Source organism: Ixodes scapularis, unplaced genomic scaffold, assembly GCF_016920785.2.
Source record: "Ixodes scapularis isolate PalLabHiFi unplaced genomic scaffold, ASM1692078v2 PGA_scaffold1__304_contigs__length_218370807, whole genome shotgun sequence".
NCBI lineage: Eukaryota > Metazoa > Arthropoda > Arachnida > Ixodida > Ixodidae > Ixodes > Ixodes scapularis.
In genome coordinates this window covers 213,092,174-213,108,449 of record NW_024609846.1, presented here as the reverse complement: position 1 = coordinate 213,108,449, position 16,276 = coordinate 213,092,174, and positions in this window count along the sequence as shown.

The following is a 16,276-nucleotide window of genomic DNA, read 5'->3' as shown; positions in this document are numbered from 1 at the left end:
TTTAGTCGCGATTTCCGAAAAAAAAAAAAAATAAATAAATAAAAGAAAAGAAAAAAAAAAGGTCGACATATATTTGAATAAACACGGTAGTCAGCCGCGCGACGAGACACACATTATGAAAGCGATTGGTGCGAGCGACCAAGCCGATGAGCGACGTTTTCTAGAAGCCCAAGAACCGAGCGGCGCAAGCAGCGAGAGTGAGAAATCTTCGTCGCTCGGCGCCGGCACTTGTAGCTTCTCGTCGTCGCTCGTCTCGTTGATCGCTATATTGCTTACATGCTGTTCAGAAAGGTGCTCTAAGTGGTTACCATTGCATTGGGACCAGCCTCGCATCCAACCGTAACCAGTCTTGACTTTTTTTTAAGCCGCCCAGGTAGAAGTTAACATCGTACATACATCGTTTTCAAGCATGGCTCCTCGTTCATTGCTCGATTTACTTTTTCGTAAATGACAAACCGCAATGAAGCACAATTATTCTAGTTCAAAATTGTCACGAACACTTGGCACGCATGCTTACACTGTAGCGCACCTAACGTAATTTAAAAGTAGAACGAAAACGGGACGAGATTCGCTTACCGCTTCACGGAAACAGAGTCCTTCGGATCCTAGGCCTAACGGCCGAAATCGGAAGTCGCCTGCGGTCCGGCGATCGGACGAGTTGAGCCGGCCGCGCTGTGCTGACCCCGGCTGACCACGCCTGGTTGAACCATGAGAGGCGTCGTCGAGTTGAGAGCCAGAGACTCAGTAGAAACGGACCGTAAAACATCTGTCCCGTAAAACGCAGAAGGAGCCAGCGCCAAAAGCGCTACGTCTGGCTGCGTCGCCATTCGCCATCTCCGCGACGACCGGAAGTGTGTAAACCGGGACTGGCCGGGAAGTTAGAAAAGGCGCGGCAGCGGAAGCCACTGGGCGGAAGCTTTACGTTTCGGTTTCGCTTTTCTCCGACATCGGCCACGGTCGCGGGCTGGTATGTTTGCGGCTGGTTGCGACGACGCGAGGGGCCACGAAAAGACGCCGAGTTGGCCGAGTACGAGTCACGGCCCACGATACGAGCAACGGGCCATTTGCCCCTGTCGACCGGCGATGCGGTATCCGCGGCTTAGTGTCACGATCGGTTTGTTGCCGTGCACGTTGACTCAAAGCTCGAAGTTATGCAGTTCCGTCAGTTCCGTTCCGGCACCAGCCGCACCACGTTTTCCGGTGCATCGCACGTGGAGGCCTTTCGACGCATTCAGTGAACGTAAAGATCGCGCCTGCTGTCTTCGGTGCTGTGGAAGAAGTTGGGAGACGGAAGAAGCATCAAAACCAAGGCGTTTAGGACTCCAGTCCGGGCCGCCGGTCCACTCTGAACGAGAGGCGACGTGTGTGTGCACGCTTTGAGGAAGCCTCCACGTTTCGCCGCGCCAGACCTCGCCGATTGCGACCAGACCCCGAGTCCGAGAGGCTCTTGCGCAGCCAGGAACGGCAGCGAGGTAGGAGCTGCTCGTTCTGCGCAACCATGCAGTGCTCTACAGTGATCGGAGCTCTCGGTGTCATGCGTGCTTGCACCGAAGCCGTTGTGACCCCTTCGGACGCGCAAGTCGTACTTCGCAAAGGTTTGGACGGGGCCGCCGTCACCGAGCAGCTCCGCTAAATTCCGCTTACTTATGATCCCAATAAAAGCTTGCGTTTGTTCTCGGGAAAAAAATTCCGGGACCGCTCTCCGCGCCGCCGACGAGGTTGGCCGCCACCATGTTCTCAGCTGTTCACTCGCTCCCGCAGCGAGCGCCTTCCGATAATCCTCCCCGTTCCAAAATGCGATGCGATCTTCGTTTACATGGGCTGAATGAATGCGCACTCGCCATCTCGATCCACCTCTGTCTAGCGACTTTAATGCGATGCGCTTTGCGCATTATGCCGTTTACATGACCGCATATTGAATGCGGCAACTGGATTCAATGCGACTAAGTCGCATTCATGTAAACGCGGCTTATGTTATTTTTCGTCATGTATGATGTATGTAACGATACCGGTGGTAAACGATGGACGTTTTAGTTGGAAGATGGCGGTCGTCTTTCTGCATGTATGGTTTAGTTATACCGATGGTCTTGTGGTATAGGCGTTTCGTTGGAAAGATGGCGGTCGCCTACGTCATGGGACGCAAAATCATACCAGCCATACCGAGTCATATCGGCGAGCAAACCGGCTGCCAGTATAGACAGACCCGGAGCCATAGCGGTGCCGGTATCTCCAGTTATGGAGAACGCAAAACCAAACTAGCTGCATGTATAATAACAATAAATTACGGTGGTGTCATACCAGGACTGTACAAGCAGCAGGTTTGTTCCTTGTACGTTTTTCCAATAGGGTTGTGTACCTTACCTTCAAAAACACATCATTTTGGGGGTGCAAAATGAATTCTAAGGCATATTTTTGTTTGTATTGTCCTATTACGCATCGACTCCTTCAACTTAATTCGGAGTCGACCCAGCCTCTTGAAAAATTTAATGCTTGCCAGGTAATTGTTTTGCATTTAGTTGATATATCAGTATTCAGTTAGGTATCCCAAGTCATTAGTCGTTGAGGTGGAGTCTCTCTGTAAGTCAGTCATGTTTAACAGTCATAGAAATGCATGTCAAATAATGGCACTGTCGAGGAGATGTATTCAGCTCGAACAATCGCTGGGCACAAGCTGGTCGTGTGGTTACAGGCAGCAAACATCCCGGTTGGAACGTCCTATTTCGCAATGTAGCTGCAGACAAGGTGAGGGCCCCACTCATAAACGTCTATACTTTTAGTCTCTTTAAGCTGGACCACTTTTGAAACTACAAGCCTTTGCAGCAAAAACAGCATGACGCATGATTATAAGCTCGACGTACCATGGCGTCCAACTAGAAGGTCACATGGCTTGCTTTGTGCACTGAATTTGCAAGGATGGCTTGAAGCTTCTGTCGTGGTTAACTTTAAGCTGAGATAGTTTAAAATAATGCTCTCAGTTTTTAGTGTTGCCCGGCATGGTTAACAAGTTGGTGATATAGCGCTGCATTGAAAAGTCTGTGCATTCATGACTGTATCACCTTATGAATGCAAGCTACCTATTAAACTCTTCGTTTTTCAGAGAAATGAAATGCACTTTGCTTCCAATTGCACCCGCTTCTGTAACTCCATGGTATGAAGCACCTTATGGCTGCAAGCTCTGACCGATCTTGTTCTGTGGTCTGCGCAGGCCCATATCAGGGAGTCGCTCCGAGAGCCTCACCAGAGTTTCCTGCCCGTGGTCGTTCTAAATGTTTTTGTTGTAGGTGTGCATCCTTTCTGTCTTTCCCTTAATTGTACTCAAACGTCTTCTTTTCATTGTCGCCGATTTGCCTCAAAATTGGTTAAGCACACAAATGCACGCTGTACAACTGTATTGTACATATTTTTTCCAAGGTAACTTTTCTTTGCCAAAGTTACAGATTTTTTTATGAAGGTTAGTCTTTTTTGTTTTTATTTTCAAATTTATGTGAGTTTCCATGGGCAACACTAAAACGTTATGCCAGAAGCAAGGACAAGTTCACTGCTCTAATTTGTTCTCAACTGATTGCAAGAAATTTCGTTAATGTCGTGAAACCTCCTTCCAGCGCTTGCTTTGCAGCATAAAAAAAATTATACATAGGACATACTCTGTTTCTTAAACTGCTTGCTCATTCTGCAGGTCTGCCTGCCATAGATGTCGTGCTACTGGAGAGCAGGCGAATTCGATTGCTGGTTTTGCCATTGCTTTTTTTAGACGTTGTCTTAGTAGTTCTTGTAAATTTGGAGATTTTCCTAAAAAGCAAGCCGGGAAGAATATTTAGTTTAGTTAGGAAGCTGAAAATAATGATTTAGTACCCCTTTGTCAGTAAAATAGATACTGTGTGCCGCTGTTAGTGTCAAGCCGAGATCCACGCTTTTTTGGCATTTTGCTCAGAGTGGTACCCATTCTTATTCGTTAGCCTCTTGGTGTGCCAACTAAACTCTTTGTATACAGACACCTGCCCTCTGCTGGTACACTCTACCCTCATGTTCAGCGAGTGTATGAACCGGAGTTGTATCCACAGTCGACACTCGCTGAGCACGAGGGTAGGAAAATCTTTCCATTGCAGCAGAGCCATATATGGGGAGAGTCTGGCAGTCTATGATTTCGCTGCCGTAACGTCTCCCTTCCGAGTGAGCTGATCAGCCCGCGGCACAGAGCAAGAGGCGTGAGCGCATGCGCGTGAACTCTAGGCTGCTCCCAGCTGAGCGGGGAGGGCCGCCATTTTCATTCATTCGCCCGGCATGGGATCGATATTCAAATTTCGGTTCTTTCCTTTTATTTGGCAGGCTCTGGCAATAAAATGATATAGTGTTATTCCTCGGTGGCTTAAAAACCTAAAGAAAGAAGTTCCTCCATGTTTGAACGCACTTTTATTTAGGCAAAAAAAATAAATAAGCCCGTAGCAGACGACACGTAGCCTCAACAGTGCTCCGTGCAGACAGCTTTGCGTCAAAATGGTGGTCGTCTCCTCTTTGTTTCTCTGCTGCCTTCTCTCTCCCTCCTTCGGCGTTCTCCTCCCTTTCCTCCTCTCCGGCGCCTTCGTTGCCACACCCGCTGGCTAAACTCTCCCACTATACGGCTTTGCATTGCAGTAGTAGTTTTATTTGTAGTCTTTACAGTTGAATGTGAATATTTGACAGAAGTATCAGGTTGGGGCGAAAGGGGGTTAAATGAATGCATTTGATCATTCACCTAAATTCGGTACTCATCATTTTAACGCCTATGTAGCTTTGTCCTGGGGGGTGACTATGACTAAAATAAGAGGATCTATGTGCTGATCACGAAAGAATATGCTAGCCATTCTAATGTAGCTCTGCCAAGTACTTGATTGTGATTTGTTTTTATTTTCAGCTACTTGGGTGCCTCAAGATCTGGAGATCCTAGTGGCCACAAGCTTGGACTCAATCTTTTTCTTTGGTCTGGCCAGGACCATGGGGGAGGTAATCCCAGCAACAAGAGCATCGCAGTATCTCCCTGGCTGTGACTTTCGGTCTGCGTCACGACAGGGGAGTCCTCGTCCCACCAGGTGTTAGGTATGCCACTTGAAATAAGCATTTTTCTTACCTATTAATAGAACAGCAAAAGCACTACTAAGCCTAAAATGGAAAAAAACATATTCAAATCTTGGGTTGGATGAAATTCCAATTACAAAAAGGAGTCTGCAGACATGATTAACATGTGAACTTAAAGCCCGCGGATGTAGGTTCGACGGTGTCACAGAAATAACTTCCCGCAGATCGCCTTGCTCGTGCTATACCCAAACAAATTCTTAAAATAATCATTGTGTTTCGTTGGTGTCATCAATCTTATGTCCCTACCACACTCACCAGTCGGGACATGTGAAATATAAAAAAACAGGAACTTGCACATTGTCAGCTCTGCAAAGATTTATATAGTAAACAGAGCATAGCACATTCAGCTTAAGAAAAAAATTCAGTGCAGGCCTATATTCATGGTTCACATATGTGTAATTGCTCTTTATAATGAAGTGAAAACTGCTTAAGTTGTGGCCCACTACAGGCTTTCTATTAGTGTTAAAAAGTGCGGTAGAAAATATGATTGCGCTTGGAAGACGGGGACATAGGAAGGACAGACACAACAGAGCGCTAACTTTCAACTGATTTAATTCAAGAACCTCAGCGTAGAAACGGACTGTGTCACCGCACCACATCTCAACCAATCCGTGGCCCTGCCGCGGACCGCAAGTACGCCAACTCCTTATCCGCCAAGTCAATTGACGCCACACTGACACAACTTGTGCCGGAACTATTTATAGTGTCAGCCTCCATAATCTCGCTAACAGTCCTATCTTTGTGCCTCTCAAGAACAATAGACGAAGCAAATAATGGTTTGCACCCGCAGTCATGACAGTGACACGACAGATCATGACTGCGAGTGCAAACCATTATTTGCTCAGTCTACTGTTCTTGCTAGGCACAAAGATATGACTGTTAGAGAGATTATGGAGGCTGATGCTATAAATAGTTCCGGCACGTGTTGTGTCAGTGTGGCGTCAATTGACTTGGCGGATAAGGAGTTGGCGTACTTGCGGTCCGTGGCAGGGCCACGGATTGGGTGAGATGTGGTGCGGTGACGCAGTGTGTTTTACGCCGAGGTTCTTGAATTAAATCAGTTGAAAGTTAGCACTCTGTGGTGTCTGTCCTTCCTATGTCCCCGTCTTCAAAGCACAATCATGTTTTCTAACGTACCGTACCAACTTGCCCAACAATCAGCACTTGCTAAAAAGTGCTATTGTGTTTTAAGCAGCTCGCACCAAATATTTTCTTGAAATACATAGGTTCATGGAAATTATTATGTAGATGTTGGCAGACAGTCATGGTGAGGCCAATTTTTAATGCCAAGTGGTCCACTTATTCAGAGTTAATTGAGTTTGTAAATATTGTAGGTCGCAAATTAAATTTTTATGGTACGCAATGGGCACAATCATCCGTAATTACTAGCTCTACCTAGGGGGATTTCATACGTTTACTACGGCAAGATGGTTTCGAAAAACAAAGTATTTAGTTTATTCAACTCCTGCACTAACCTTGTCTTTAGAAACTTTTTATATTCTTTGCAATGCTGAGATAAGATTCTGGAAATAGTTTTTCTAGAACTACTCTAGATATTTCCAGTTCATCATTTTTCTCGCAAAGCATTCGAGAGAGCCAAACCCTGTAATGTACGGAGGGAACTCACAGAATGATGCGACTGACAGTTTGGAACATTCGGCACTGTAACAGTAATAATGACATGTCACTTATGTAATGTTCATTATCGCAGATCAAACTGCTTTTTCCGTCTACACTCATTTTCAGTAGACTCATTCAGCGAACTCCCACCTGAGACTGCAGCGCTGGGTTCTGCAAAGTAATTTGAATGAATATAGATGCAACAGGTTTCTTTGAGCGTGCGTCTTACACATATTCTTCATATTGAATCTGCTAACTGTATTCATGTCCATGTCCATAATTCCACATTCCAGCTTATATTTATTTTGACATTTGAGTTTTCTTCAGTACTTTTCTCAACATCTGTGCTTGCTGAGCCGTACTCAAGTCCATACATCTTGTCTTTCGCTATTACATTAATATATAAAACTGTTGATGCCGAGTTAGAATTCAAGGTACCGAATCTGTCGTGCGAGCTAAATAAGAACCAATAAAAAGCTCTACAAAGGAAATTTTGTTAAAGGATGCTGTATGGGCATTAGAATAGCACATGCCATGCTAAAAAAAAATACAAATTCTTGTTAGGTATGCGAGGATGACAGTGCTGTGCTGTTTCTGATGTGTCACAAAAAAAAATCTGCCATACAGTGTTCCTTATGGAAGTACAAACTGTTGAATTCGAAGCCCAGAAGTTTTATTCAAGAATGTTCCTCAATACAAATGTATTTAGAGATCTGAGCCACTGACTCATACATGACTATGTGGCAAACATTAATTTTCATGTGGATTATAGTTTACAAGGTCTAGTCTGCATTGATTTATTGCATTCATGCTGAAACTGGGAGGGGTTCTCTGGGTATGAATAAAGATATAAACATTTCTTGAAATCAAAACATTTGAGAACGGACAAAAGGAAGGATCTGAGAACGGTATCTTCGATTCTCTTCTTTTTCTTACAGTATCTCTAATGTTCACTTTATTTCACCTGATGCATTTAGTTTTTAGCGCAGCTCTTAGCACCCGTTTCCGCGTTTCGCGGCGTCGCTGTCGGCGTAACCACCCAACTAAACTTGGCAGGAAATTGAATTAATGTTGTGGTCATGTGACGTTAATATTTCCGCTAAGTCTAGCTGAGAAACTGAATTTTTTTATGGATGACGTGACACGGTCATGCGACGTCATTTTCCCTGCTACTTTTAGCGGAAAAACTGAATTTGTGTTGAGGTCATGTGACATCAATTTCTGCGCTAAATTTAGTGGGAAACTTAACCAGCTAAATTTAGTGGGGAAATTTTCCCGCTAAATTCAGGGAAGTTTCCTGCTAAATGGGAGGGAGCAGAAGAGGAGGAGGGGAGGGGGAGGAGGGGCATACCTTCCCATCCTCCTCTTCAAGATCTGTGCTCTAATTTCACGTTACAGAGAATTGTAAACGTCTCATATTTCATCTCATGTTTATTCAACTTTTATATTGCAGGTGCGCTCGCAGCACAAATCTGGGTTGTGCTGATCCTCTACGCACAAGTTAGGAACTCCTGAGTGGCAAGAGTGGGAGTTTGGTCTGACAGCTCAAGGGACACCATTGTTCAGTATTGAATTTTTAATAATCTTCTTTTAAGCAAAGTTAAGCTTTGCTGCATGCAGTTCTTGTAAAAATAAATACCTGCAACCAAATTTACCAGGTCACGACATTTCGCCTCTGCTCTTAGTGGTCCTGGTGAGCCTCGGATAAGAGCTTACTGGTGTGCAAACATCATGCTTGTTTGAAACCACTCACTGATGTAGAGACTCGCTGACATCCAGCATTCCAATGAAACGCTGGATGTCCACAAGTCTTTCTTGAACAATGCAAGCGGGGAAGGAACCATACAATCGTATCGTATTGGGGGACATTCAGCAGAGTTTTTTTTCTATGTTTTACAGATTTTTTTTAAAAAAGCCGTAAAAGCTACATTTACGCGGTCTGTGCACGTGAGTTATATGGCCAGGGCGGCATAGTATAAAAGGCTAATTTGTAATGATCCGTCGGCTTATTACAGAGATGTGCCAGACTTCTTTCAGAAAACTAGATGGCGGTTCATTCTAGCGTAGTTTTATCCCGCGAATCTGAATATCCCGTTCGTTTTCCTCAAAGATATAACTAAACGTGAGAAAACACAAAAAACATCCCACCAACAGTGACATCGTAAGAAGACCTTTCGGCCGCCAAGCGTGTGTCGCTTAAGGGCCGCGCGTCCAATCGCAAGTTTTCTAGGTATATTCTCCGGCACTGGCACCAGTCGTGGCACATTTTTCTGCCCTTTTAAAAAATAGCACGTGCGTGCATAGCTTTGATAGGCGCTGAAGATGCGTGAACAAAGATTTTGAAAGCTGCTGTTGTGACGTCGCTCTCTAGGGAGGTGCTTTCACAGCGCTTTAAAAATGACTATGCAGCCTTGATTAATTAAATTAGCAAATAATTTTGATATTTGAGATTCTGGAGGTCGAATGAAGAAGATTTAAAAGTGTTTTCTCAAATACAAAACTGCTTCAGCCTCTCTCTAAGTATAGTATGTTCGTGAAATTTTTAATCAGTGAAAATAGACCCATGGTTCCAATTAGAAACCTGCTAAGCATCATCAAAACACACTAAATCAATTTTCTTTGTAAAGATATAAGACGAGTAGCATTTTATGGCGTTATAAAAAAATGGTCGATTTGGACGCATTTCCAGACTTCGGTTTCTTATCAGAGCGCATCTTTGCACCTGCGGTCCAGCTGCCCGGTGACCGCAGTGCGAAGCCGCCCCCTCGCCTCCCTCGTAGGATGAAGGGAAGCAAGGCGCATGTGTGTTGCGTGTCTATGCCCCTGGGGAACAGGACCGTGGGCGCAGAGATGAGCTCTGATAAGAAACTGAAACCTAGAAACTCGTCCAAATAAAGCTTTTTACAGAATGCATAAAAACGCTACCCCTGAATTATATCCTTCTAAAAAACACTTGATTTTGTGGTTTTCAATGACTCAGCGAGTTTCTAATTGAAACCATATTTTCATTTTCACTAATTAAAAAGTTGATTAACAAATTGTATTTAATTATCTGACTGATCGTTACGACTAGGTCCCTATACTACGTACGCCTGGCCGTATAACTCGCCTGCACAAACCGCATTAATATAGCTTTCACGACCTTTCTAAACATATATGTAAAGCTTAAAACTAAATCGCCCTGTACAACAGTGAAAAGGCGAAACCAACACGCTGGAGCCATATGGCTCCACCATGCTGGTATCGCCTTTTTGCTGGTATAGGATGTCCCATATTACGTTATGCCTGTATGGTTCCGTCCGCCTACATGGTTCCGCCTATATCCACTACGCTGGTATAGGATGTCCCATAATACGACACGCTTGTATGGTTCCGCTCACCTGTATCGTTCCGCCTTATTCCACTATACTGGAGCCGCCTTTTTCGCTTGTATAGGATGTCCCATATTACGGTTACGCTTGTATGAGCCTTTTCCGTCATCTTTCCATCATCGAGATTTTCCAACAGGGTCTCGAAGAAGATGCGGTACCAGACATGCAGAACTACGTATCAAGACTCAGGACGACGATGAAAGCTTTGCGCCCACCACCTACACGACAACCGCTTAACAGAAAAGTTTTCATGAGCAAAGATTTAGATACGTGTACCCACGTTTTCGTTCGCAGAGACGCAATGCGAACACCTCTGCAGGCCCCTTATGACGGACCGTTTTCCGTCATTCAACGGGGCCCCAAGGCTTTCCTTTTAGACCTAGGAAACAGACACGACATGGTGTCTGTTGATTGACTGAAACCCGCGTACACTGAGAGTGTACAAGTTTCGCCCCAGACACCATTGAAACCATCGTTGCGACACCCTCCATGACTTTAGACCAAGTCATCAATTTGCCGACATGTGCATTGGCAAACCGTGCCTTGGCCTTCCCGGAGGGGGGAGTAATGTAGGGCCGGCAAGAAGGAGAAGAAGAAGAACCAGGGGCTTGAGATAGAGAGCTCGAGACCGAAGACACCATCGCGGACTGTCGACCGAGATGGAACGTACATATAAGTAAATATATGAAGGGCAAATGAACAACCCTTCATATATATTAGAAAGAATGGTTCTACGGCACTTCCGAAAGAAGCAGGTGAAACCTAATAAACATGTTTTAAAGTGTCAGACATTCACCATAAAATATCTCCGCCGAGATGCTAGCCAGTTCAACAAGGTTGAACGCTTCTCAACGATCGAATGCGTTTGGTTCCGGAGCAGAGCCAGCCCTTGAAAAATTGCTTCAGACGCAAGCTTCGAATTTTGTGTAACCAAGTATCTATATATCGCGAATACTCTTACCGAGAGAAAGCAACCCTGCATGCTTTCAAGGGAAATTTAAGTATTTCTTTAGATGTGGGTATTGTTTTGCCCTGTTGTGACTTTCCCCTAGGATTTCGTTGAGCCAAAGGTAAACTAAACATTTAAAAACGTTTCTGGAACAGAGTTTTACTAAGGTTTTGAGAAGTTGTTTTGAGTGCAATGTACCCTGATAAGCGTAGAGTGCAGATTTTATACAGAGTTTGTTTTGAAGTACGTTTTCTTTTTAGCTCACAATTCATCTCACGATGAATATTTCGAAGCTGAGAAAGATTCATCTGTTAGACCTGGCCAGAGAACTGAAAATGTATGTACTGTAAGCAGTTTAAAAAATCTTAACATGTTCTGAGCTAGAAATAAACACTGATAAAGACGAAGTTAAATATAGTCTGGAAAACTATTATTAAACGAAAGACTCGCGAAGCCGAGGAGCGGCAGGGGCAAAATACCCGAAAGGCAGAGGAGCGAAGAGATCGAGAAATAGAGGCGGTTCGTCAGACCGCAGAACCAGAAAGGCAAGCGGACCTTAAATGAGAACTGATTGTTAAGAGATGCGAAAAAGAGAGCGTGGCATCAGACGCCAATGTTATTCGTAATGGCGGAGGCATTGGGTCCTTTCAGATGAGTGAGGTAATGCAGCCATTTAAAATTAAAAACCACACTGATCTTTTTTTTTTAATTTTGAACGAGTCTGCAAACCTGCCCTTTTTAAATGAGTCCTGGCCATTTCGTCTTCCCGTGCTGTTCCTTTGAAAATTTTCAGAAGTTATCGCTAGTCTCACAAATGAGCAATTTTGATACAATGATTGTGCCAAAGTGAGCCTGCTCATAAGGTACAGATTTTTCGCAGAGCCCTTTGAGATGAAGTTGAGAAATAGAAAAAAAGAACGAAGGCAGTCTTTTCCTGACTTCGCTTACACGTTCCGAGTCAGCATGGTGGAATAGCAATTAACGTGTTACGCGACGCTCCTAAGGCTTGGCGCTGTCCGACGATTATATTAGGTGGTTGATGAGAAAGCGCTGTCGTTTGGAAACACTCTACTAATAATAATTTTATTCTCAACATTATGTAGAATACTAATTTTCGATAACAAATGAGTGAGGGGCGCAGCAGGAACTAACCGAAGGCCTGTGTTCAATTCCCACGTCCGCCCATTTCGATCTGAATGAGCATCATGCTGGCGTGGGTCGTGTATCACTGCTGCGTGATGCACGTTAGAGACACCAGGCTAGAGGTTGCACTGCACTGGCTACATTTCTCTTCTACAGCTGAGAGACATGTCGCCTTGTGAGGCAGACTAACTTTAGGCTGTAAAAACACACCCCAACACATTTTTTTTATTTGCCTGTTGGAAGCTTGTACTGCTGAAAGAGTCCATTTTCCCTCCGGGGAAGTTGTGACGTTCCTAAACCCGGCGAGATCGTACTCTAACTACGGCACGCTTAGAGGGGCGGTGCATAACATCCTCGCTCGACAGAGACCCTCTCGAACACGCGGAATCAAGGATTTTGAACACTTGCCGAACTAACGTACGTTAAATGAATCGTAGTCTTCCTCTTTCTCTGACGTCGAGAGAAGCTGCTGCTGCGAAGACCTAAACCTCTGGGCCACAGGCAGGGGCCTTTGGACCTCATTTTCATCGATGCCTACAGTCAACTCGAATCACACATGGATCCCGCCGGTGACGCAATATCGCAAGACGAAGCCATGTGCTCTCGCAGCAATGGTGAGCTTCAACTACACCGTGGCTGCAACACTCAGGAAACTACGGTAGCATTGACAACGTATCAAAAATTATTTGAGCGGAGATTTTGTTGATAGGTACATTGTCCTTATGACGCTACTCATGTGATTAAAACGGATCCCTATTGCGGGGATTTCAGCCGCCGGGGAGAGATACACGCATCAGCAGAAACCGCTCCTGGAGCAGAAATGACCTCGAGCAATCGGTGTGGCAGCTTTTTCATGCCCTTCCAGAAGCCCTTTTTGTAACACTTACGGCTGGACGACTGCTCACAACTTCAGGCAAGTGTTTTAAATGCGATAGAATTTTAAGCGCTGCAGACTATGTCGAAACGCTATCAGAAACACTCATACAGTAAGAGAGGTCTTGCAGCCCCTGATGTGCTTGCACTGGGAATTGTTTATGCGCCTGTTAATTTATTTTATCTACAGCAGCTGAATAACTTGGGATTTTTGAAAGAGCAAGGAATGTTAATTGCAGCAAACGCGAAATAGCACACGACCACAATTTCATCTCGCATTCGATTTCACTTTCCCCCGACACTCGGTTCGTAGCAGACGATCCACTTGTTCTTCTAGGTTTGTTAGAAGACGACGTACGGTATTTTATTGTTTAGTTGCCTCTCCGAATGACACTTTGTAGAAGGCAAGCCCCGTTCTTCGCCAGCGCTAGCAGGCGAACCATGTGCGGACGGTTTCTGAGCTCGCTCCGGGAGAACAAAATTAAATCTGTCTCTCGTGGTGATTAAATCGGACCCCGGAGGAAGGCGATCTAAGCAGCCAGGAACATCACCACAGCAGCTGATATTTTGCTTTGTTCCCAGCAGATCAACATTGCATCACTGACCACTCATCATCCATACCGCCACGAGCAGTACAGCCGCCACCCCTGCTTCCGGCAACGCCAATATTCGCTATCAGTCATCAAAACCAAGGCAACAGTGGCTGTCTCGGGCATAGTGAGGCGATCTAAGGAGCCAGTAAAATCACTGCAGTAGCTGATATCTTACTTTTGCTCCCAACAGGTGTGTTAAGTAGTTAAGGCGGTTTTTTTCCAACAAATGCGCTTTATCAGCTGCTTCGATATCATCCGTTGTTTCTGTGCTGTCATGCAATATGCCTACCAATCAAGAGCTGGTAGAGGAATTCAGGACTTAAAGGGGAACTCCGCCGATTTTTCGAGCTACCTAATCCAAAGGCATCATCTGAATGCGGATGGCTTCCTGATTCCAAAATGCTAAACCGTTCTCCCAGATTCACTCTAGTTAATTAAAAAAAGTAATATTTTCTTTGGTGCCGAAACCGAAACATCGTTTTCCCTAGTTTTTTCCCAGTTGTCCCCGCCACGCAAGCTTGACGTCACCGGTGGGCAGCGAGGGGCGCGGCCGGCAATCGGGTACGCTCGCGCCCGAGTTTCCCGCGTCTAACAGCAAGCCTACGTGCTATAATATGAAAAAAAAAGAAACAAAAAAAAAAACGGGAGCACATTTGGAATTTTGACGAAACCGTTTTTGCAGCTCTTTACGCTCAAGCCGCGACTCGCTAGTTTCCTGAAATCGCTAGTACATCCAGTCTCTGCTTATTACAAGATGGCTGGCGAAGAAAGTTCGAAGAGTCATTCAATACATTTTTTGATAAATTGCCAAAGCACCACGAAAAGTGCTCAGAATATGGGTGCAGGTGCCCTTGACGCTCGTATAACCTGAAGGAACGTATCATTTGTTTTAAATTTTCCTTAGAGAAGTTACTGTTGCAGGCGCCAGCAAGTGTAACTACTCTTGTGGTACTAACAGGCTCCTTGGTGCTTAAGTAATTTAGCAAAAGATCTATACACCATTTCTGAAAAGCTCTTCTGGTCAATGCCATTTTCACCGTTCGTGCTTGTGGCGCGTATACTTTGCTCGCCTTCCAAAGCGACGAACATGTGCATGCTGGGCTGGGACCCAACTTATGTAGACTGTGATTTGCGTAAACAATGTTATGCATAGCATGGAATAAACTGCATTCATTTAGATCAGATGGCAGGCTGCTCGCCATGCAGATCGTGTTAAAATGAAAATTAAAGCAACTCTGCAACCACCAAGCCAAACATCAAGGTGCAATGGAATGCGTATAAAATACACATATAAACTACTGTTTATCTTAAAATAAAGAGTATTTGCTTGAAGCTACAATAATGCGTAAGCTAGAGAAAGACATCCAGAAAACTTTTAATTGAAAATAAGTTAACAAAAGTTATTTAAAAAAATGTGTACCCGTATTTTCTTCTTCTGAATTAGAGTGCAACGAGTTCAAACACCCAACCACGAGAGCACATGGGAAGGGAGTAATTTTAAATAGGATTTTTCTTTTTCAAATTAAGTTTTGGTTTACCACAGATTTCATCAGTTGTAAATTTAAATGCCTCCTCTTATCAACATTAATATCTTCACGGTTAAAAATAAAGCGTTTCTGTCCTATATAAAATTTCACCGCAATAGAATAATTTCGACGTTTTCATCACTTCTTCTGTAGAAAATATTGATTGCCAATCATCTGACAAACCAGGGAAACGCTCTGTCGTATATTAATGGAGCTCAACACCTGCACCATAAAGCTCTGTAATAGCAGACAGGAATAGCAATATGTCGAAAGACTTCTCCAAATTCAGACTTGAACTATGTTTAGACGTTTCACTTCTCGTCATTAACATATCGGCCTCCTGAGTGGAACTCCAAGAGTAGTCCGAGCTAGATTCAACGTTCGATACAGATATAGTGTTTATAAAAAATATTAAAAAAATAACTGAACCAATTGCTAACGACAAATGTGGCTGCGCATAGTCTCCACCATAGTGCTACATTGTGCACCATATTTGTCAATATTATTAGCGCTCTTCTTTGGATGTCATTGTGGTCACAGACGGCTTAGTTTGCGGTTGCCTGTCTTGAAGCTGTTTCAGCTGCTGAAGGATACTCAACTCGCAGCACGTGGCTATAAAGTATTCCGAGCATAAGTGAAAATGTTTCACGTGACACTAGTTCTCTCGGCACACAGCTCGCGCTAAAGCACCTTGACGTGGCTGGCCTCCATTGCTGCTGGGGAACGCTTCTTCGTTTTTTTTTCTTGCACGAAAACAAGAGTAAAAAGGAAGCTTTTTCCGGACACTGTTCCAGCGATATATCGCGGAGCACAGATTGCTGCCCATTTCAAAAGGACTTTCAACCTTGAAGGTGCAACAAAATAATCTTGATCGCTGGTGCCCGGAAAAGCCATTTCGCGGCTGCCCGAGTCGCTCGTCTGCCTGCCCACCGGTGACGTACACGGGTAGGAAAAAGTAGGGATTTTTACTTGTTGCCAGTAGAGCGTCGCGTCATGGAGCCCTCGCGGCCGATATAACTTGAAAATTCAATAACTCCACGAAAAAATTTTTATTTTTAATAAATATTTTGGTTATCAGTTGAGCTATTG